The sequence below is a fragment of the Channa argus genome, chromosome 1, assembly GCF_033026475.1.
Source record: "Channa argus isolate prfri chromosome 1, Channa argus male v1.0, whole genome shotgun sequence".
In the NCBI taxonomy this organism is placed as follows: Eukaryota; Metazoa; Chordata; class Actinopteri; order Anabantiformes; family Channidae; genus Channa; species Channa argus.
The window spans coordinates 17,784,808-17,800,634 of record NC_090197.1 but is presented as its reverse complement, the minus strand read 5'-3'; the positions used below and the strand labels follow the sequence as shown (position 1 = coordinate 17,800,634).

At 38.0% G+C, this 15,827-nt stretch overlaps 1 protein-coding gene across 2 annotated transcripts in view; it reads left to right on the top strand.

The window, feature by feature from the left end:
• The first annotated feature begins 3,153 nt into the window (after window positions 1-3,153).
• calcr (calcitonin receptor) overlaps window positions 3,154-15,827 on the top strand; it is a 53,212-nt gene continuing 40,538 nt past the window's right edge. Inside the window, exons 1-2 of one of the 2 annotated variants that reach the window (XM_067503524.1) lie at window positions 3,154-3,342; window positions 3,466-3,584. The gene's annotated coding sequence lies outside the window, so the exon portion shown is untranslated. Of the gene's footprint in view, window positions 3,585-15,827 lie in introns of both variants that reach the window. The other variant, XR_010914376.1, reaches the window with a different exon arrangement.

The window sequence follows — 15,827 nt, the reverse complement described above, 5'->3', positions numbered from 1 at the left end:
CTGGTCATGTTTTTGCTGAATGATAGAGGATATGAGTAGACACTGACTGTACTTATTCCAGTAAAGATTTATAACAATCACATACAGTTTCTCTAGAACCTGCTCTTCCATCTGCCTTTACTAAATGCATTGCTGCCTCTTAAAACTAATGTCACCAACAATTTTGACTTGTTACAGCAGAAAATCTCACTACACTACAACAAGTTCCTAATGTTTAAACTAAACATCTCATCCATTTTACAAGTTATGGCAAGGTGGTATCGAAGGACAGGCTCACATACTATATAATAAAACAGTCCAATGGTAGTATATAAAGAATGTTCGAAGACAGCTTTAATCTTTCCTTTTAGATGAGGGTTTTAAAAAACATAAACTACTCTGTTGATTGGGTAGGTTGGTTGAGGTTAAGGAGACATAATAATTTAATACAGAAAAGGTGAGCAGTCACTTCAGGCACCACACCTTTATTTATATTTAAAGCTTCACCTACATTTTTATGCTTCACAACTTAACCTAATGTAGAAAGGTGCTGTCTGTTATTAAACAAGGCAGCCAAGGGTTTGACCTACTGTTGCTCCAGGATTTGCAGGTCAAACCCGGATTCCCTGCTTTACCTGTTGCATGCTGTAAAGTAAAAGGGTACATTGTATCAACATGATGCCACAGGCTTTAACACATCATCAGTATTTGATGCAGTCTGTGGATTAATTATGCTACGGCCAGGGTCATCCACAAAGGTTGCATAATATAGCTTTAACTATGACGTTCCAGTTTTTTGTTTTTTTTTATGAAATCTAACGACAAACTTCAAATGCAAATTCTGGTGTGTGATGACATTCATGTATAAAACTCTTCAGACCCACCATTGCTAATGAATAAAGCTAAAAATCATAGCTTAATATGTAAATGAATGTAACTATTAAATGTAGATATAGCACTTCAAACAAAACAAGCAATTGCATTTTCTATAAAAGCTAATTGCCTTATTTTTTATACCAGCATTAAATGATTTGATATTTTGGACCACTTTGGGAAATGAAATGAGCTGCTAACACAAAACAGACTTTTTAAATGTTTATTTACGCATGCAACAGAATAAGGGCAACAGAAGTGTTGATTTGAAATTTTGTTTCTGGTCACCTGGCAGATAACTACAAATAACAATTAACTCCCACAAATTCCCTGAGGGAGATATCTGGCTCTCCGTCTGTTTAAAATGCCAATATGTTTGTCTACTAGCTAGTTGCTAGCTTGTTTTTCTGCTGTTTGTTTCCGGGCATGAAGTTGTTTTTTGGGGGAGTGAAGAAAACAATAAAGTTAAGGGCCAGAAAATCCAAACATTGGGCTAAAATGTTTAATATAAATAAGAAAAAGCTGAAGAGAATTACAGACCTAGGTAATAATTATGAATAGACACTAACACCACTTTACTGTAAAAATAGAAAGTTTTTGCAACAGGCTAATAACACAAATTTTGTTCTGACAATAAACACTAATAATGATCTCAATCTTTGCTCAAGAGAGAGACTAAATCCTGGTGTTGCTCTATAGAAACTGAAGCAGTCTTTGGTAACAACCATGAGTTTTTGGGGCTATGGGGCCTGATTCACAGCTGGTGACCTAAAGTACATTATGACATTAATGAATGATATCAACGCTCAGTGGAACCCACAAAGTCACACATAACATACACTCATAAATGTATTACTAATACCATTAAGCATAACTCAGTCACATCTTTATCTTGTTTTACTTCCTGCTGAGATACAAGAGTTTTCTGTACCTGTATGTGATTACAAAAGGTTTAAAAAAGAGCAATAACAGACTAAAAAACAAAGTATTTAATCTCTTTTCCTGACCAGAAAATGGTGTTCTTTGTTATATAGTATAAGATATAGATGTGGAGTTTTTCTTACTATCTTATATGAGCAGATGAGTTTGTAAAATGTAAAATGTAGCTGACAAGGGCAAAGTTGTTTTCAGAGTTGGAACATGAACAACATTCCCAAGTAGATTGTGTTTGTCCACTCCTCTCCTGTGCGCTTATGTGTGTGTGTGTGTGCGCGTGCATGTGTGTGTCAGATGAAGAGAGATGAGTGTTCAGCTTCTCATGACAGGAGCTGCAAACAAGCAGCTGTTTGCATTGTAATTAAGTTTAAAAAGAAAGCTGTGGACCAAAAAGACAACAACAAGAAAACACGTGCATGTTTTAAGTTTTCCCAAAGGTGTAAGTCAAACAGATGTTGTTTTGTTCTACACACTACCAACTATCTAAATGTCAAGATGAACTACCAGACATCAAATTTCCATCACTCTAAGATGGAACCATACTAGGTTAGTACTTTGTGCTTTCATTGTTTTTCAGTGCCTTTCCCTTATCGTAAAATACATATTCTTTAATGGAGAGATCTATAATAGTATGTTCACTTTAAAACCGAAAAGGCTAGACAGTCCTAAATCCTTAATTTATTGATTATTTGGTGGAAAATCATCTTGTGGCACAATGGCAATTATGGCACAAGGATGATGTTGATATGGACTAACACTGCAGTGCTGCAGTAATGTCCTGGCCTGTTTTCAGTTACCATCATAACATTCAAAATGTTTCTCTGTTCCACTTTCTTGTGTCCCTATGCTTGAATGTCAACCAGATTGTCAACACACTGACGTTATGTGCCTATTGTGTCTTAACTAGTATTTAGAATGTAAAAAGCAATTACGAGCAAATAAGATTAAATAGATTCAAAGACACACATTATTATTCTAAGCAGAGTATTAAAGCATGTCTTAATAGGATGTTTGAGGTTATCTACAGAGAGACAACAAATAGCACAGCTGACAACTTCCATCACCATAAATAGTGAAGACATAAAGATTTTTCCTAATAAAAGAAAAAAAAAATTTGACTATTGTACAAAACGGTCACTTTAGAGTATTTAAATGAATATGGTTTAAAGGAGATTATTAACTGGAGATAATAAAAATAGCCAACAAATTCAACGAGACCCAGATAAACAGTGTTGCATCAAATTACATCAAAATCACTTGATTGTGTTTGTGTAATCACCGGCATCCAGAGGAGTGACCAAACCGAGCGCTCACATGCTGTGGAGAAGCTGCGTTTCTCTTGTCGTGTGTGTCTTTAAACACACAGAACCGATACGGCGAGGAGGAGCTCCACCACCACACGCTCGTCCGCGTAAACTGGAGGCTGTTAGACGCACTTGGATTACCGGGCAGTCGGCTGTCACCGCTCGTAACGGCGACACACCGGCGCGCTGCCCCGAGCTCCTCCACGGCGCGCACCACCGGCACCGGTCATTAATTCATCTCGTAAAAAAGGTACCACCTGGACAAAGCCGCGACAGAAGTGTCATGTGATTGGTTTTATTGTGTTTTAAATTGGTGGAGAAAAAAAGTTTATTATTATTATTATTATTATTTTATTTATTTATTTTTGCTGAGACTACGTAAATAGGAGCGGAGAAGCCGGGAGTCAGTTCTTTGGTGGAGGACAACACTGAGCGTCCTCAGCATCTGTTTTTTTCTCTGGGGCTGCAGTTTCTAAAATCCACAGAAGTAAGGTAAGTCACCGAGTGAGGTTCGAACTCATTTAAATAACAGATGGACAAAGGTGCAGAGATGAGTCTACTCAGAGAACTGAAGGAGAACTGAGATTGGTGTGGATTGACGCAATTAGGATTAACATTTTCTTCTTTTAAATGTACGTAGGAAGGTTGTTTAAATGTAAAGACAAATTTATCTTAATAATTAGAGTAAGAGTAAATATAGGTAATGCAGACCAACATACACGTTGTGCTGCACATTCATTCGTGATGTTGTATTTATATATTTAAAACACAAAAGAAAATCCTCATTAGATGATATTGTGATGATATTATACCATATTATTTAATGCCTTTTGGGTGGGCTTCTTTTAAAGGAAAAGCAGAGTCTAGTTGTTCTTGTTGAATCAATGCAAATATTTAGAAGAGATTATCAATGGTTGCAAATGATTCCTCATATGCACTTGGACTTGGGCACATTCACACACAAAACCAAAAACAGACAGACATCTGTCATGTTCCCAGGGATAAAAATTATGTTATAGTACAAACTTCTGAACACAAACTTACATGGATATATTCATAAGCATTCATGCAGCACACAATGCACAAACCGAGTCACGTATACCCCGATTAAAGGTCAATTCATGCAGCCTTTCTGCACTTAATGTATTAATCATTACACCACCTCCAAAGAGCACAGCATCTGAATAAAAGGCAAAAGTAAAACTGCTTTTTTGCTTTGTTCTGAGAAAGAACTGTTGACTTAGCACGACTTCTATTTTCATGAGCCAAATGGACCCAGGGGTTTCTCTCTGCTCTGTGAGAATTTTAAACCACCCTCATGCATTCACTCTCATATTGATTATATTAGCAAATTCATGGAAGGGAGAAAATAAGCATTCCTGCATGGACTGACCGGCCCACAAGCTGGAAACAAAATAAGCCAAAATCTTCGCAGAACCCTGCTTGCCACTTGCTTTGCATTTGTTCAGTCTAGTGGGAGGAACAGAGCAGTAACTGACGTCCCTGTCTTGAAGATGTCTGCTGCTAAATTGGGATTCTTCTTTCGGGGATTCCTTTATGTCTACGTAACCCTGCTTAGAGTAATGGCTTGTGTCATCTGTGCTTTTATTACTGGAGGCAATGGTTTTGAAGTGGCTTTAGTGAGTTGATATGACTATGAGGAACGAGAGCTTCTCAACACATACCATGCAATACAGAGAATGACAAGAATAGCAACACAGTCAGGCTGACATAGAAAGAGAGACAGAAATGGCACACGATGACAAAGACAGCAGTGAAGAGATACACGCAGACAGGCAGGCAGAGATACGCACAGCGCCCTGCAGTGAATCGGGCTCGGTTGGTAATATGTCTGGCTGCTTTCCGAGACTCAGAGATAAGTTTGTCGTCCATCATCACGCGAGCTGTCTGTCTGTCTGTCAGTTGGTTTGCCTGAGTCTGACTAGAAGGATGGGCAAGAATGAGCAAGCTGCAAATTTTGCTTGCCGTTCGAAAGGGATTTGAGGTCCGACAGAACGTGCATGAAAAGATGAAAGATCTAAGACAGGTCTTTGCATAGACATTGTGCCTCAGATTCAACAAACGTGTCCACAGTGTGCAGAGTAGTGCTCAAGTAGAGCAGCTTTATAAAGCTTTGTGTCAAATGAAACAGTTGGATGCATGGGCAAGTCACATGTTATGATGTTTTTTATGCTTTGGATTTGATTTTCTATGTTTTGAATTAGCATTGAGGCCAAATGCCATGGGAAAGTGCCATAAATACACTGAATAAATGCAAACACATGGCCATACACACTTGGACGCACTATTTTGTCTCCTTCTTCATCTTACACACTCACAGAAAATTATGTAAGTGAGACCCATCACTTTGGGACAGACAGCAGACTTTCCACTGTGTTGTTATTCCTCAATATTAATCAAGGCAATGCTCCATGTTTTGATCCTAAGTTAAGGCAATGGCCAAAAGTGTCGTCATTGATATATTCACGAATAAGACGGCATTCTGTTTACTCGTCAGGGCTAACAGTGGGACCCATTCTGCTGTCTAGCAGTTTCTTGGCAAACAAAATAGTAGGAATAAAATTTATGAATCCACGTGATTCTTATCCAGAAGTGTTCACGTGGAAAACCTACCTTGACCTCACAATGACTTAAGCCAACTGGACGATGTGGACAATTTTGCTGTCACACAATTAACTACTTACATTGGCGGTTTTGCAAACCTTGAAAGAGGAGCAAAAGTAAATGCTCGGAGAAACTGTATAATTTGGATTAATGCTGAAATGTCACACATTAGGGTTTACAGTTCTCAAGTGAGCAAACCATACATCAAGAAATGACAGATCCAAGGGTGTGGTTTAACCTTTTCCATTACATAATGAATAGGAATGTGCTTTTCAGAGCCAACGGTCAGGCTTTACTTATTCTTTCATGCTACCAGAGACGTATTATTCAGTAATGTACAGCTGGGGTTGTGTAAAATGATAAAAACATTTATAGACACTATAAACAGACACTGAAGCTGAAACAAGTGAGCAAGCTGGACTCGCCATAGGATGTCATTAAAGTTAAGTATTTCAATATGTGCAGTGCAGCTGCAGTCATGCTGTACAACTCTGTCCATCTCTTATGGTTTGGTTCTGCCTGTGAATCTTCTCTTGCGGTTGCATATGCTTTGTTTACCAAGTGCAGGTGGCTGGATAACCAGTTTTTGGAGTAATAGAACCTCTAAAGTTTTGCATGGGTTTTGTGAATTGGGTCAGGGAAGAGTCCAGGAAAGAGACACGATGCTACTGAAACAAAAGGTCTTTTATCTGGATTTTTATTAGAAATGGAGTAAGCAGTGATGCATTTCCTGCATATGTACCTCCTTTTAAAGCATTTCATACAGTGAAGAGCTACGGATGTATCAATAGGTGGTGCTAGAATAATTTGAATGGCTGATGGCTTAGGAAACGGAGGTCTATACAGCAAAGGCGGTAAGAGTAATGTGTGTGTGTGTTTGTTGTTCTCCTGTTTTATACATTAAAATATCTTTGCATCTCCTGTGATCTGTGATATTTTTCCCTTGTCTAATACTCGAATTCAATTTGCAGCATCACTGCTCAAGATGCGACAGCTGTACAGCTAATGGCAAAACATGCTCCCTTACTTCTTTATGGATCTGATGTCCTCTGTATAAGATCACGAAGATATGTCAGCGTAGCCAAGAAATGTGTGGTTCTACATCACCTTTCAGCTTTTTCTAAGATCTTAAAAATCTAATCATTGTGTTTAAAGCATACAAAGCAATTTGTTGAAATGATCACTTAAAGACAGCTATTTTAAAAGGTAAAGTAGTTCACATTGACTAACTGTTTGACTGTGTGCCTATGATTAAAACCTTCTTATGGCTGTTACGTTAAGCTTTTTAAGCAAATTCAATTCTCCAGAAATGTTCCTGGATTTCCACAGGCATAAAAGCAAGCTATTTATGTAATCTTTGTCAAGAAACTCCTTGCAAACAACAATTAACAATTACTGTGCTAATCATTTAAAACCAATAGCATTTTCGTAAGGCTTTACTATTAATTATCCAACACAAATCTTTCACTGAGTGGGAAACCAGGAGTACGTCATCGCTGCAGCCACATGCTACTGCACGTGCCTTCTAGCAAGATGGAAGTTCATCAAGTGTGATCAATATACTGGATATTGTAACAAAAATAAAATACCACTGATTGAGTCTTTTTAGTGGTACTTATTGCTGTGGAGCCATTTGTATCTTTTTGGATGACGGTGACAGTAAATGGAACCAGCACATCTGTATAAAGGATCCAATTAGCATTCTAGTGTTCATATGCTTCTCTTCTGCAGCAAGAAGAAGTGACAAACACTTGTCTCCATTTTATCTCTTTATCTTGCTGGTATTTGCTGTTGGTTTGCTCACATTCTGCTGTCAGCGCGTTGCTTCCATTCTCGTTTACAAAATGTGTTCTACTCAGAATTCTTATGTGGAAGCATTTTTGTTCACCAATACTTCTGAAGTATTTCGTTTCAGTCCACATCTAACTCTTCTCTTGCTGCCTCTTCCTCTTGACTTTATCAGAGGCCAGACTGATACAACAGCCCACCTACCTGTCATTTGATTCTGTTTTGTTTGTCTCTGTCTGTCCCTCTTCATCTATGTCCTATGTTGCTCCTGTGTCCTTTCACTCGTTGTCCTTCACTGTTAATTGCATTTTCAGTGCTTCTGTGCTTTGCCCATTGCTCTTTTGCGTGTGTCCTTCCCTTTTTCCTTTCAATCTTTTCACCTTCTTTCTCCTGTGTTTGGTGAAAACACCTCCTGGGGATCTTGTGTGGTGAACTGTGGTGCCCTCTGATAGCTTACTACACAGTAACAGAGTGCAAATTATTTGGGGTCACTGATGCAGAAGGGGTAAATGATGGCTTTTCTTGAAAAAAAGGAACAAATAATTTTAGATAGTTAAATAGCTTGTTTTGCAGCCCTTTAAGTTGTTCTAGTTGCAGAAAAAAAGACTTTACCCCAAAGACTCCCTTAAGGTTAGCCTCACCACTACCCTTTTTTTCTTTCTTTACCTCAGATTATCTTTGATTTTTTATCAGCTACGTGTCCAGATTATCCCTCTGATATGCTTGTCCCGTTTTTTTTATTATAAACACTGACATTTAGAATGACACACTTGAATATTTTTGGCTATAGCTCTGCAGGTCTGGCACTGTCACACAGCACTGATGCATCTGTCTGCATATGTGCCTGCAATTTATTAGAACAATGACATGTATAGTAGTCTTTTTTATTAATTAGAACTTGTGTTTTGCACTACGCATAATACTTTTTAAGCCAAGGAAAACATGAATAAGTCATTAATGGATAGCTTGACATTTGGAAAAACATTCTTATTTGCTTTCTTGCCAACAGTTAGATGGGGAGATTGATACCGGTCTTACATCTGTGTAATGTGTAGCTGCAGTCAGGAAATTCTTAGCTTATAGCTGGAAACAGCTAGACTGACCGCGTCCTACTGGAACTTCTAAAGCTAAGTAAAATTTCTAAAAACACAAAGAGTAAAAACAGCATGTCACCACATAAGTGCAGTCAGTTCCTACAACCCAGTAAAGTCACTACATGTATGTGTCATTTTTATACTTTGGTGCTTGCACAGATTAAATGACCCATCAATTAGTGACCTTTAGAGGTGCTGGCAGGCGGATTTTACATCCTTTCAACAGAGCTGGGCGAATTGTTCCCTCCTGTTTCCAGTCTTTGTTCTATGCTACACAACCTTGCAGCAGGTGGCAGCTTCACATTGAGCAAATCGACATGAGTCGATCCTTTCAACAATATCCATTTATTGATACAAGGAAAAGCTCAAAACATTCATTATTTTGTGTAAAGGAAAAAAAATCATATGCTAGTGGATGATGCGATGTTTTAGCCCAACTAGTGAAGAATGTAGAACACAAACATTAGTCAAAAGAAAGTTGGGATGTAGATTTTGTTTTAAAAAAAGAAAAAGTTTTGACAATGAAATTACATCCAGTCATTCTGAACATGAGACGATAATTGTATATCATTATCCAGTGACACATTGGACCCCTCTGAAAGAACCTTGCTGTTTTAACTTTAAAGCTTCACTCAGGGGGCATTAAAGCAAAGCCCAGTGTAGTTGGCAGTAATTAATGTAGAGACTGAGGTAACTCTGACTTATTACAATATCCTACCAAACCACTCAATGATTTCCATGGCTGTTTGGGTCTTTTCATCCTTATTATGGCTCATACTTCAAGTCTCTTTGTAACTCTGAGGCAGTTCTGTAATACCAGGTGTAATCACCCCTTATTAAGGTGTCTCAATAGTGATTGAATGGTGGCTACCAGGAAGAGCTATTATACTGACATCGCGTATTAATTTTCTCCTTTTACAAGCATTTCACTTTCTTTTTTATCAGCTGATCTCTACATTAGACACGTTCGTTTACATACATTTGGAGGTGCTTTTTTAAATTGGATGTGCACTTGAATTTATTTTAATGCTGCTTTCCATCAAACAGCTGGCATGTGCTCTCTCTGCATCATGTCTGTGAAACTGCTTCATTCTGTAATGCTGCTCATACATCCACACTGATGACCCCTCCTGCCCCTCACTCTACTATACTATACTATATGAATTTTCTCTAAATGTTGCAAGGATGTTACAGATCTCATGTCCACAAACTATAGAGCAATAACTGAAATAAAACTCTAAAAGCATGGTATCAATAAATGGATATTGTTGAAAGGATCGAGTCATGTCGATTTGCTCAATTTGTCGCATGGTAAATATGCCCACCACTGTATCTCTAACAGTGAGTCAGAGCAATAGAAAGGTCTGGGCCGCCCCTTTCTGAGGGTTTGACAGGGCTTCAGGGGCTTCAGAATGAGGCTTGAGGGGCTTGTTGTGGAAAGCGAGAGTGATTTGCAGCATAGCCACTCCATTCTTCAAAAGCCCTCTACTCTCACTTACTGCTTTACTTGTTTTTCTCCTTTTATCATTGCTTTCCTTTTCCATTGGTTCTGTTCTCACGTTCTCTCTTATTGCTCCTAATGCTGATTGAATTTTTATTGTAATGTGTGCTCATTTTCCCCCTCACTTTTTCAAATTGCTCTTTTTCTTTGCTGCTTTTAATTTCTCCTCTCAGGTCACAAAACTACAGGACTGTTAGAAAGCCCCTGAGCTCCTCTTGGCTACCGTGTGTCCTCATGATAACAGTACTCACCCGGCCTTCCTCTCTCTGTCTGTTTAAAGCTTGTAGCACCCAGACACAGCTCACTCCCTGACCCAGCCGAGCGTGCTAGGAACACTGTGCCCAGAAGGGACTTGTAGTTAATGCCTTTCGGCTGAAGTCCAGCAACAAAATACTTCTTTAATTGGTTTCCCATAGCCCTCAGCTGCAGTGTGCTTCGTCTCCGACTGCACATTGATGGAAGTGGCACTCACTGTAGCGATGTAGGACAAAAGGTGTGTGGGGGAGGTGGGTTACACCCAGAGTTTGCAAAGTCTTTGTGAATTTGAGTTTGTACTTCAGCGTTTTATCAGTCTTGGCCTATTCTGTTTAGTTCGGTTAATTTTACTGCCTACACTGATTTTACCTCATTTATATTGAAACATTATGTAAATTCTTCCAAGTTCTGAGCAGGCAACAAATTTCCCTAAAGCAAAAAAATCTGCAGGCTTCAGTTTGATGCGGGCTGCGTTTATTTCTCTCTCTCTTTTCTGCCAGATTACTGACTAATAGATTAAAACTATCTGGAAAAACATGTTTAATGTGGAGTGAAAACCAAAGGTTGAGAAGGACAAGAGCAAAAGGATCCTCCCTCACTGAGATAATTGAGAGCACACTATAAAAGAATGTGTGCATGACATTTTTTCGGGGGGGGGACTGAAAAAGTAAAGTTATCTTAAAGATGTGATTTATGGGCTGCAGATGGAGAGGGGGATGAGACAGTACTATATAGTAAGTCATGTAGATGACAGCACAGGCCTGGGCTCAGCCCATCTGTCACCATGTTTTTTAACTATTGAGTGGCTCTGATGCTTTTTTTCCCTGTTTCTACAAATTCAATCTCTGTGTTTTGTTATTTTGAAGAAATATTTTCATTTTAAAGTAAAACACATTGTAAAAGTGAATAAAATCTGAACAAAATCAGACTACTCATGAAAGTTGTTTTTGCTATTTAAGAACAATATTTAGAACATCAAAATAAATTTATAATGTATAATTAACACAATGTTACATTTGATGTGCTACACTTGTTTCTAATAACTTGTAATTAATTTTTATTATACAATATGGTTAGTTTAAATCCTTGACTTTTAGTGTGATTTCAAAATATACACAGTACAACATACACAATTTCCCATGTAGGTAAATTACATTACAAAAATGTTTATTTGTTTGAATATCACAAATGAGCAAATATATAATTAATATAATTACAATGATATTCGTATTATCATTATATTAAGGGATTTCAAGTTAGTAGTGTGTAAATTAAATTTTATTTAAAAATGGCTTAATGGCTTAACATGAATTTTTTATTTTAATTGAGCCATTTTAATTGAAGGTGAGATGCTAGAACTTCTGCAATGCTTCACAATACTTCAATGTTTCCATCAGAATATGTTTTGCAGAGCTTTTCAAATATAATACTTGTATGGTTCGAACCTAGGACTTGGACCGGCACAGCACAGCTGTGGAGGGGAATGGGCTGTTAGGGGTTCAGTGTCTTGCCCAGAGACACTTCGACAGATAGCCGGACCAGGGATCGAACCACTGGCCCTGTGGTCTGTGGAACATGAATCATTGCAGTGATTAATATACTCACTAAGTTATTAGTCATATGTTTAATTTGGACAAAGCTTGAGGCTAAAGGCTGACCATAAACACTACAAGCAAAAGTGGTGATGAAATTTAGTTTTTATCTGTAAAATCAAATGTTTTTCTAAATTTATATTGTAGCCATGATCATGGAAGTCAGAGATAATAATTGAAATAATTCATGAGATTTGTTTTCAACCAATTACTAAATTAATAAATTGGTACTTGGTCAGTCACATTTTATCTACAGTGGAACAGCAGTGTGGTGGAAGCACTTTGAAAGTAGTTTAGCATGTCTTCATGCTGAAACTTAATTTTGATATTGTTAATGGGTCATTATGAGGCTGACTGTGATGGTAATAGTGCAGAACATCAGGCACATCAGTACATCTATCCATTGATGAGTTAATAGTGGGGCAATTTGCAGTGTACTTTGCTGGCCAGACTCTTCCTGGGCTCTAAATGGTTGCCACGAACATGGCACAGATAATGGTAATGGTATCAAAGAGAGAGGAAATGGGAGACAGGGAGACTCTCTTCACCTTGGTTTGTGTGTCTATGTACTGTATGTGTGTGTGTGTTAATACAAGAGTGTGTGGAGTGATGTAAGGCCAGCAGCATCCATTTCCTCTCTAGCCAAACCACATGTGCAAAAGAATACCTTCAGTTGCAGCTGATAAGTACTTGCTTTGTGATAAATCACTTTGAACTCATTGACCAAATGAATTCACAGGCAGATCAAACATCCAACAAAAGAGCTACTAAATGTTCTGGTTCAGTTAAATGGTCTTGAAAAGAAAATTCAGAGACAGAATATTGAAATCGAGTCTGGACTGAAAAAGGTTTATCTCATTTGGAGTTTTTGACGTCAAGTCAGTCTGAGCAGATGTTTTACTTAATTACCTTCGCACAAAGTTATATGCTCCCTTTGACTTGACATGTGAGTGAGTTTTGATGAAATATTCTTGTGTTTTTTAAAAACAGTTCTGCCTCCATCAATTTAAAGAAATTATTTTTCATTCACCTAAACAAACTCTTTTTTAATTTAATTTAATTTTTTTCTCTTGAAATAAGAAGTTCTGGTTTTACCTCCATCCATCCTGTTAAGGGTTGCAGGTGGGCAGCTGGAGCCAATCCCAGATGTCATTGGGTGAGAGGTGGGGTAGGGCATTAAATAAGTGCCATTCTGTCACAGGGCAAGTCAGAGCCACCAAGTTAATCTAACCTGCTTTGGATTGTGGAAGGAAACCCATGCAGACTCCACGCAGAAAAGCCACAGCCAGCCAATGGCTTTAAAGCCAGAAGTTGCAGGAGTGGCGACCACTTAGAAGGTGCTGGCGGTGCTTTACAGCAACAATTGAGCCTCTTGTTCTTTATGCTGAACCAAGTTAACAAGTTGTAGCTAGAATTGAACATACAGACTATAGAGTGTAATCGATTTTCTCATCGAGGCTTTAAAAGGCATGTTTCCCAAAACGTCTTAATTTTCTTTTATACATCACCACATTTCCAAAACATTTTGGGGTTTGAATAGCTCACAACAGAGTAATGTCAGTTTATTGGCACCACTTAGATTCATTTCTGCCACTGAAAGTAGTAGAGGTAGATGAGTGTGGGAAAGTTATGGGCTTGGTTAGCTGCACATGAAATAAATGAGTTTTGTTATCGTCACTACTCTCAAGTACAGACAATAATCCCTGCTCTGCAAAAGCCAGGTTAATGTGGTTTTAGGTGGAGGCGCCAGGGCATGACCAATCAAAGTGTGTAAAGGAATTACTCCTTTAGTTTACATTTAGCAGCAGCCACTTTTAAATTCGGATTGCAAATGCAGTGGAAAAATACTGGTATTACAGGGCATAACTCAGAAATTATGAACCTTTTCTTAGACAACATTACAGTTGTACATTGTTTAGGCATTAAATGGAACATATTTTTTTCCAATGAGGAAATGTGCGTGCTTGTAGGCAAGCTGTATCCTATCCATCTTAATTAGATCTGTTATTCGGGGACAATCAAATGGTCTTAGCCATGTCTCTTAAGATTCAGGAACCTTGTCAATGGATGTAGACTTGTTTTTATTATAGGCATTCCTGCTCTGGCCTGTCATCATCCACTGTGTCTAATCAAATCTCTCTGAAAGCGCCATAGTTTTTAGACTATTTGCTAAGTTCTTTAGAAGTGATAGTGTTGTGTGTGGTTTGAGATGGTGCACAAAAAGAATAGCTCTGTTCCGGCCTTCAACTGATTATTTGTCTTTTTGTTTTTACTTAAAATAACTCATGGCCAGAAAAATAATCTGTGTGTGCAAAATTGAGAGGAATGAGCCTTATTTACCTCCAGGGTTCTTAATGTTCCCAAGCAGGACATCAAAGCCTCACTGCTGGTGTTACACCACTAGTTTGCATCTATGAAGGTTTTATTCCAGACCATTATGTGCTGTTATGGACCTAAAACATTTATAAACCAGCAATATGTGCGCCAAAATGCAATGATAATGATAAATGAAAAATGTTTTTCTATCACAATGACAGTTCTCTAGCTGATATGTTTCCAAGTGGTTATTTTCCCCTCTTTGTGTTTAATAATATGATCTGATATTATATAATGACACTTTAACAATGTTGTTTTGATCATGAACACTGGCTGCTCCTCAAAGCTGAACTCCAAACACTGTTTCACCTCTTCCTCCGCAGCGATGACATCATGATCACAACATGAAAAAATGGTGTGTTTGCAGTGAGTTTGAATTTGTTGTTCAGTAGCATATGGTGCTTCTAGAGCTTGAAATGTGTTAATTACTTTGTTTTACAACTAATCCACTTAATAAATATGGCAAGACAAGTCCATTTACTAATTGAGCACATTTAAATGCTTTACAGGGATTTTTGAAAATATACTTTATTCAGACGATCTCATGGGTCCAGTTGTATAAAGCAGAATTGATTCTATATTGTGGCTCTGTTGTTACCAGTGAAAAGTCTCACTGCTGCATTTTGCAGAGACGACTGACAAGACAGGGATGACTGGCTGAGTCCCCCAACAAAAGGGGACTTGTGACAAGATAAAAGCTTGCAAGATGGACTCCAGAGGTCCAAAAGCAGGAACGGTTTTTGTGTTGTATTTTAACTATCAATTGCAGGGGAAAAATCCATACACTCAGATGTTTGGTATATGTCTGAACATTTGAAGACTGAGGCAAGAAAATTTGCCTAACTGCACTGCCTCACTCTCATTAAGCTGGAGAACATTTTGGCCACTTGACATATTGAGCTCATTTAAAATAAGTTTGAGATTGTATCACCTGGTCTTAGGGTGAAATACAGCAGCATGTCGTACAAAATTTAGGGTTTAGTTTGCCACTGAATTCCTCTGATGGTTTGTGAGCTAATGTAGTATACAGCATAGGTACAGTTGTAACTGTATACTTATAAGATTCATATTGTATACTTACTTCTGACTTGCTAATTGTTGTTATGAAGGCTCTTACTAGTATTTCTCCATTTTCTTGGTATATAAATCATCCATAATCAGATGTAGGAACAGTGATATATTGTATGTGCTTCCTGAGATATGATGGGATCTTAGAGTAGTATCATCTCTCCTGGAGTAATTCTACTATCGCTCCCTGTCTTTTCTTTTTTTTACACACACACACACACACACACACACACACACACACACACACACGCACACACACACACACACACTTGTACAAACAATATGTTTATGTATAATTGTTAAGTAGGCTGTAACAATCACAATCACAGAGAAATGCTGCCAGAAATAAATTTAGCAGAACATAATGATTGATACACTTATATTGCACACATGCACAGAGAGAGACAGAGAGCGAGAGCGAAGAAGAGGAGGAGAG